The 7730-nt window shown below is 41.9% G+C and overlaps 1 pseudogene; it reads right to left on the reverse strand.

Annotated features, from left to right (window-relative positions):
- Positions 1–3429: 3429 nt before the first annotated feature.
- LOC141060270 (uncharacterized) lies at positions 3430–7183 on the reverse strand (annotated as a pseudogene).
- Positions 7184–7730: the final 547 nt, after the last annotated feature.

Genomic DNA, 7730 nt, shown 5'->3' on the forward strand with positions numbered 1-7730 from the left:
ATCAAGTCAGTCTTCTAATTTGATCCTTTGACTTTCCCAGTATAGTGCGGTGAAATATTGTGTTTATTACAGACATGTAATATGTGTCAGATACGCGTAAGGTAGCCTTGCCTGTCATGGTGGCTTATTAATATGATTTGAAAACCTTCATAATAAATGTTAGTATCTTTTGTAGCTCATTTTGATGATGGATAACTCCTCTTTTTTACTTTGGATTACAAATGTGTAATGTTGCAATGTTGTTATTGCACTATGTATGTTGTTGGATATGTTTGTAATTTTGTTTTAACAACAATGTTGAATTATGCCAAAAGCCCAATTTGGGCCATTGCCCAAGTTTTTCATAGGGCAAGAATATGTTTGCCTTACAAACTAAAAAAACAAAAAAAAGGCAAAAGTAAAAATTTTGCAACTACACTTTACGTCTCTGTCTTAATTGTCCAAACCCCTATCAAAATACTCTTACCAAATCAATTCAACAGTCATAGATTCAGAAGGGGTAGAAATATATATATTTTGACACACATCAAACCAACATTGCCAACATAGATACAGCATGCTCTTGCCAAGAAGGTTCCCCCTGAAGTGCCATAAAGTAATTAGTGAAAATATCACGCACTTTGAGGCCAGAGATCGGTCTACGTTGATGGTTGATAGGTGGTCTCACCCTACACACATTGTCCGGCCTACGCACACCAGCAGAGGAGGAACAATCATGTATCCTGGTGAAGTTATGAAGAACCACACAGGCTTTCACTACTTCATTAACATTTTGTTCTCTCAGCTGAATGGCAGACTGGAGTACCCGCCATTTGGCACAAAGAATGCCAAAGGAACACTCCACCAGTTGCCGAGCACGTGATAGGCGCAAGTTAAATATCCTGCGCCTGTGGTGAAGGTTGCGCCGAGGATATGGCCTCATGACATTGCGTGTTAACTGAAATGCCTCATCTGCCACAAGGACATAAGGGACACATTCTTGAGTGGAGCCTGGTAGCTGGCAGATCCAACTGGTTGTTGCGTAGCCGCCGAGCCATAATGGAAGTATTGAAGACTCTAGAGTCTCCCGTCCTTCCATAGGCCCCAATGTCAACAATTATAAACTTGTATTGAGGGTCAGCCACAGCCAACAATACAACAGAAAAGTATTGTTTAGAATTGAAGAATTGGGAGCCAGAGTTCGGCGGCTTACGCACCCGGATATGTTTGCCATCAAGGGCCCCAATACAATTTGGAAACTGGCATTCCTCCTCAAAGTCCCTTGATATCCTCAACCAGTCTTCCATCCTGGCCTTGGGCATGACGACTTGATATAGTCTTGTCCATATTTCACTACATGTTGACCTGACTATGCCAGATATGGTTGATCTTCCAATCATAAACTCATGGTGGAGGACAGCATAAGATAGGCCAGTGGCTAGGAAGCTGAAGAACAACAGAAAAGGATGATTGTCGAATGCACATATTTACAAAACAAACAGGTCCATACATACCAAACTTGTTAAGATTTCAGAGCAAATAACACACACATCTTGCTTTGCACAATGAGTAAGTGATATTCAGTACATATTCCACATAACATTCAGGTCTGTAAGTTGAAACATATGTGGACTAAGATGAGGGCCTAAAACTTACTACAAGAAGGCAAAAATTCAAACTTTGCCCAACACATTATGAACCTAGAGAATATGGTTGTGTAGTACATACCGTAATGTGAGTAGAAGTCGCTCCTCTGCAGATATAGCTTTGCGCATCCTTGTGTCCTGAAAGGTTATCCCAGGGCGCACTGTCTCCAAGAGTCGATCAAATGTTGCAAGGCTCATGCGACAGTATTGGTAGAATTTGATAGGATGCTCCCGCAGAGAAGAATAGAGGCGGTGAAAATGACCTCTTGTGAGTCGTTGCCTCAAAAGGGGATGTACCCACATGCGTCTCCTCCTCCGCGGATCCACTATCACAGAGTATGGTTGACCAAAGCAGCGTGACAAAAGCCAATTGAAGAGAACCTGCTCAGTTGTGTAGAAAGTCAGACTGTCTGCCATGTTGCACATACAACACCAACACACCTAGTGAAGGCAAGGTGACAAATGGACAGAATGAAGGCTGCCACCTGTTCCTGAGCCAATAAATAGAGTGCAGGCTAATGATTTAAATAGTTAGCAGGCCTCAAAACCGTTAAATGTCCATTTTGCAAGGCTGCGAGAAAATCTCAGCATACAGATTCCATACGGATTCTGACATGCTCAAAATACGCGACCACACCTTGCTTACGGATGACATACGGAGCACTATTTAGGGGTCATTCATCCGTATTATGCCTGTAAACTACGGACCGTATTTAGCGTCGGGTAGTGTGACCCTGGCCTTATTTTAGGGCTATAGAACGACAAAATATAAGAATAGCTTGCAAATAAGTGAGAAAATAATCAATAAATGAGATAAGAAACACAAAAAAGGGGTTTTTTGTTTTTTTTTGTGTTTCTTATCTCATTTATTGATTATTTTCTCACTTATTTGCAAGCTATTCTTATATTTTGTCGTTCTATAGCCCTAAAATTAGGGTATTTTCTGGATTTGTGAGGATTATTCAGCGCAGACATTTTTAATTTTATTTGCACTTTAATCAACAACTTGGTGGTGTGTTGTTTGTCGTGCAGCGGATATTCCTCTTGTAGTACTAGCGCCCCCAATATATATATCTAAACTATATACTGTGTAAGTTTATAAGCCCCTCCAGTGTCAGGAATAGATAGTATGTGAAAATACCGAATATACCGCTCAGGGAACACTTACCTTTCAGAGATAATTTCCATATTCATACTAAATAATGGCACAGATCTCCCAGACATTATGATTGCACATATCCCTAGTCTCTATACCGATATTGCACTCATTCCCTGACAGACCGCAGCATGGCCATTAGTTAGAGGCTGCTAATGATCTTTGGAGCAGGTAAGTTTTCCCTGAGTGGTACATATTGGGCCGTCTGAAGACTGAGTTTAGTCTAGGACAATTTGTCTGCACTTCTAATTAACAGCAGTTACATTACCAAACTAGGGCAGTCCCTATAGGGGAAAAACACAAGAATTATACTGTATTGTCACATACTATCTATTCCTGACACTGGAGGGGCTTATAAACTTACACAGTATATAGTCTGAGGTCTGGGATCTGCCAATATGTGGCTAGTTTTCTGACTGTTTCGGATAATATGATTTTAGTTTTTTTTTGTCTAGCCTCACTTGAATATAGTTCAATATTAAATAGTCTCCTGATGAGTCGCCTTTGGTGAGGATGATGAAGCCCGGAGAAATGAGAGGCTTGGAGAGTGAGTGTGTATACGTCACCTCTACCTATATACTGAGATGTGGGGCACATGTTTTTCTATTAGTCACCTACTGACTAACCTTCAGGGGGTGAATTATGGGTATAGTTTTACATTTGGAATGAATAAGGTTTAATTTTATCCTTTTGTCAGCAAACATGAGGAATGACAAGATACAACCCATTTAAGAGAATTCAATTTTGGTTAAAACTATTCCAACACTATGGACATAAAAAAGGCTTCTCCCCTATGTGACATCTCTGATGTTTATTAACATCTGATTTCCAAGTAAAATATTTCCCACATTAAGAAAATGAAAAAATCTTCTCCTCTGTGTGACTGCTCTGATGTCTAATAAGAAGCGCTTTCCGGTTAAAATATTTCCCACATTATGAACAGGAAAAAGGCTTCTCCTCTGTGTGGGTTCTTTGATGGCAATCAAGGTTTATTTTCCCATTTAAAACATTTCCCACATTCTGAACATGAATATGGCTTCTCTGCTGTGTGAATTCTCTCATATGTAACAAGATTTGAATTCTGAGTAAAACATTTCCCACATTCTGAACATCAAAAAGGCTTCTCTCCTGAGTGAGTTCTTTGGTGTTCATCAAGATTCTGTTTCTTGGTAAAATATTTCCCACATTCTGAACATGAAAAAGGCTTCTCTCCTTTGTGAGTTCTCTGGTGGTTAACAAATTGTGATTTAAGTGCAAAGCATTTCCCACATTCTGAACATGAAAAAGGCTTCTCCCCTGTGTGAGTTCTATGGTGAGTAACAAGCAGTGATTTACGTGTAAAACATTTCCCACATTCTGAACATGAAAAAGGCTTCTCTCCTGTGTGAGCTCTCTGGTGGTTAACAATTTGTAATTTATGTGCAAAACATTTGCCACATTGTGAACATGAAAAAGGTTTCTCTCCTGTGTGAGTTATTTGGTGCTTAACAAGATTCCCTTTCTGGTTAAAACATTTCCCACATTCTGAACATGAAAAAGGCTTCTCTCCTGTGTGAGTTCTATAGTGAGCAACAAGCAGTGATTTATTTGCAAAACATTTCCCACATTCTGAACATGAATATGGCTTCTCTCCTGTGTGAGTTCTTTGGTGCTTAACAAGATTTCCTTTCAGGTTAAAACATTTCCCACATTCTGAACATGAAAAAGGCTTCTCCCCTGTGTGAGTTCTCTGGTGTGTAACAAAATGAGATTTCTTTTTAGAACATTTCCCACATTCTGAACATGAAAATGACTTCTTTGCTTTAGGAGCAGTTTGTTTTTTATTGCCTCTTTTGTGACTTTGATTTTCCTTAGTAATCGGTAATGAATCAGAAGATGGGACCTGTTTCATAGGATCAGATGACAGATCTTTGCTGTGAATGGATGATGGTATATCTGGAGTAATAGCATTCACTTCAGTTGTATCTTGTAGGATCTCAAGATCATCAGATTTAAAAATTGAAGATGTCAGCTGTCTCTCAGATATCCTGGTACAGTCATCTACTAAGATAAAAAACAATTTTTTTAACCCCTTAGTGACAGAGCTAGTTTGCAGCTTAATGACCAGGCCAATTTTTACAATTCTGACCACTGTCATTTTATGAGGTTATAACTCTGGAACGCTTTAATGGATCCCACTGATCCTGAGAATGTTTTTTCATGACATATTGTACTTCATGTTAGTGGTAACATTTCTTCAATATGTCTTGTGTTTATTTATGAAAATAACAGAAATATGGCAAAAAATTTTGCAATTTTAAAACTTTAAATTTTTATGCCCTTAAATAAGAGAGATGTGTCAGACAAATATCTTAATAAATAACATTTCCCACATGTCTACTTTACATCAGCACAATTTTGGAAGCAAAATTTTTGTTTGTTAGGAACTTATAAGGGTTAAAAGTTGACCAGCGATTTCTCATTTTTACAACAAAATTTACAAAACCATTTTTTTAGGGACCACATCATATTTAAAGTCATTTTGAAGGGTGTACATGACAGAAAATACCCAAAAGTGACACCGTTCTAAAAACTAGACCCCTCAAGGCGCTGCTCAAAACCACATTCAAGAAGTTTATTAACCCTTTACGTGCTTCACAGGAACTAAAGCAATATGGAAGGAAAAAAATTAACATTTAACTTTTTTTGCAAAAAATTTATTTCAGAACCAATTATTTTTATTTTCACAAGTGTTAAAAGAGAAAATGAACCACAAAATTTGTTGTGCAATTTCTCCTGAATACGCCGATACCCCATATGTGGGGGTAAACCACTTTTTCAGCGCACGGCAGAACTCGCAAGGGAAGGAGCACTGCTTGACTTTTTCAACGCAGAATTGGCTGGAATTGAGATCGGATGCCATGTTGCATTTGGAGAGCCCCTGTGTGCCTAAACAGTGGAAACCCCCACAAGTGACCCCATTTTGGAAACTAGACCCCTTAAGGAACTTATCTAGACTTTGAATCTTCAAGTGCTTCACAGAAGTTTATAACGTAGAGCCGAGAAAATTAAAAATCATTTTTTTTTCCTCAAAAATGATTTTTTCGCCTTCTATGTTTTATTTTCCTAAGGGTAACAGGAGAAATTGGAACAGAAAAGTTTTTGTGCAATTTGTCCTGAGTACGCTGATACCCCATATGTGGGAGAGCTTGGAAGGGAAGGAGTGCCATTTTGGAATGCAGACTTTGATGGAATGGTCTGCGGGCGTCATGTTGCATTTGCAGAGCCCCTGATGTACCTAAACAGTGGAAACCCCCCACAAGTGACCCCATCTTGGAAACTAGACCCCACAAGGAGCTTATCTAGATGTGTGTTGAGCACATTGAACCCCCAAGTGCTTCACAGAAGTTTATAACGCAGAGCGGTGAAAATAAAAAGTTTTTTTATTTCCACAAAAGTGATTTTTTTTTTAGCCCCCAATTTTTAGACCCCCAAAATAGTAAATAGTGGAAACCCCTCAATTCTTGCTCCAACCCTAACCCCAACACCCCCTAACCCTAATCCCAACCCTAACCCTAATTATAATTCGCCCTAACCCTAACTCTAACCCTAGACCTAGCGGAAAAATGAAAAAAAAAAAATATTTTCTTTATTTCATTATGTTTGCCTAACTAAGGGGGTTATTTACTATTTTTTTTTATTTTGATCACTATGATAGTTTATCATAGTGATCAAAATGAATGAATGGAATCTGCCAGCCGGAGCCTGCAGATTTACGGCGGGCACACTGTGCCTGCTCCCGCCATTTTCTCAGGATCCAAGATGGCGGCTCCCACTGGAGGACGCCGGCCGGCGGGACGCAAAACCACCGGAAGGGGACCCTAGACCACGGAGAGGTACTGGGGGGGATAGGGGACCCTATTTCTCTCGCCTCTGATATGCGATCACATCAGAGGAAAGAGAAATTAAATGCAAAATCGCGGCTTTTTTTTTGCGGTCGCCGTTATAGGGTTAATAACGGCGATTGCAAAAGCGGGGTTGGCAAAAACCAACCCGATTCATGTTCTCTGGGGTCTCGGCTACCCCCTGCAGCCAAGACCTCGGAGAAAATACGACACTGGGGGTGCTATTTACTTACTCCACAGCGCCGTGAATTCACGGTGCTGTGGTTTCAGTACCCATAGGTCCCAACCCTCCCGATTCCCGCGGGACAGACCCGATTTCTGGTCCTTATCCCGCCGTCTCAGCCGGGAAGCTTTCTATCCTGCGATCACGGTGTATGACCGCAAAATACAGCAGAGGCCGCACACAGTGCGGGGCTCGCCGCGTCACATCCACAGGGTGCACAGAGCTCACCTCCAGCCCCAGGAAGCAAGAACCCGGAACTAGAGCTACCATATATCACCAAGGAGAGGCGCCCCATCCTGCAGCAAGTGCCCAGAGAGCGTGTGGTGCTGTGAGGACGCGGTCAGGCGCTCAGGTACACGGAACACGCTGAGTCTGGGGGGGACAGTGGAGTCTCGGGGACAGAGAGGTCTGGAGGGGACAGAGAGGAGTCCGGAGGGGACAGAGAGGTCTGGAGGGGACAGTGGAGTCTGAGGGAGATAGGAGTCCGGAGGGGACAGTGGAGTCTGGGGGAGAGAGAGAAGTCCAGAGGGAACAGAAGGGACAGAGGACTAGAGGGGTCAGATGAGTCCAGAGGGGACTGAGGAGTCTGAGGGAGAGAAAGGAGACTAGAGGGGACAGAGGAGTCTGGGGTGGACAGAAGGGAGAGGCGGCTGGGGTGGACAGAGGAGGCACAGGAGTCTGGGGTGGACAGAGGAGTCTGGGGTAGACACAGGAGTCTGGGGTGGACTGAGGAGAACAGAGGCGTTTGGGGTGGACAGAAGAGTACAGAGGGGACACAGGAGTCTGGGGTGGACAGAGGAGTACAGAGGGGACACAGAAGTCTGGGGTGGACAGAGGAAAAC

The sequence above is a fragment of the Dendrobates tinctorius genome, unplaced genomic scaffold (genome assembly GCF_039654945.1).
Source record: "Dendrobates tinctorius isolate UK_male_01 unplaced genomic scaffold, ASM3965494v1 ptg000233l, whole genome shotgun sequence".
Classification (NCBI taxonomy): domain Eukaryota; kingdom Metazoa; phylum Chordata; class Amphibia; order Anura; family Dendrobatidae; genus Dendrobates; species Dendrobates tinctorius.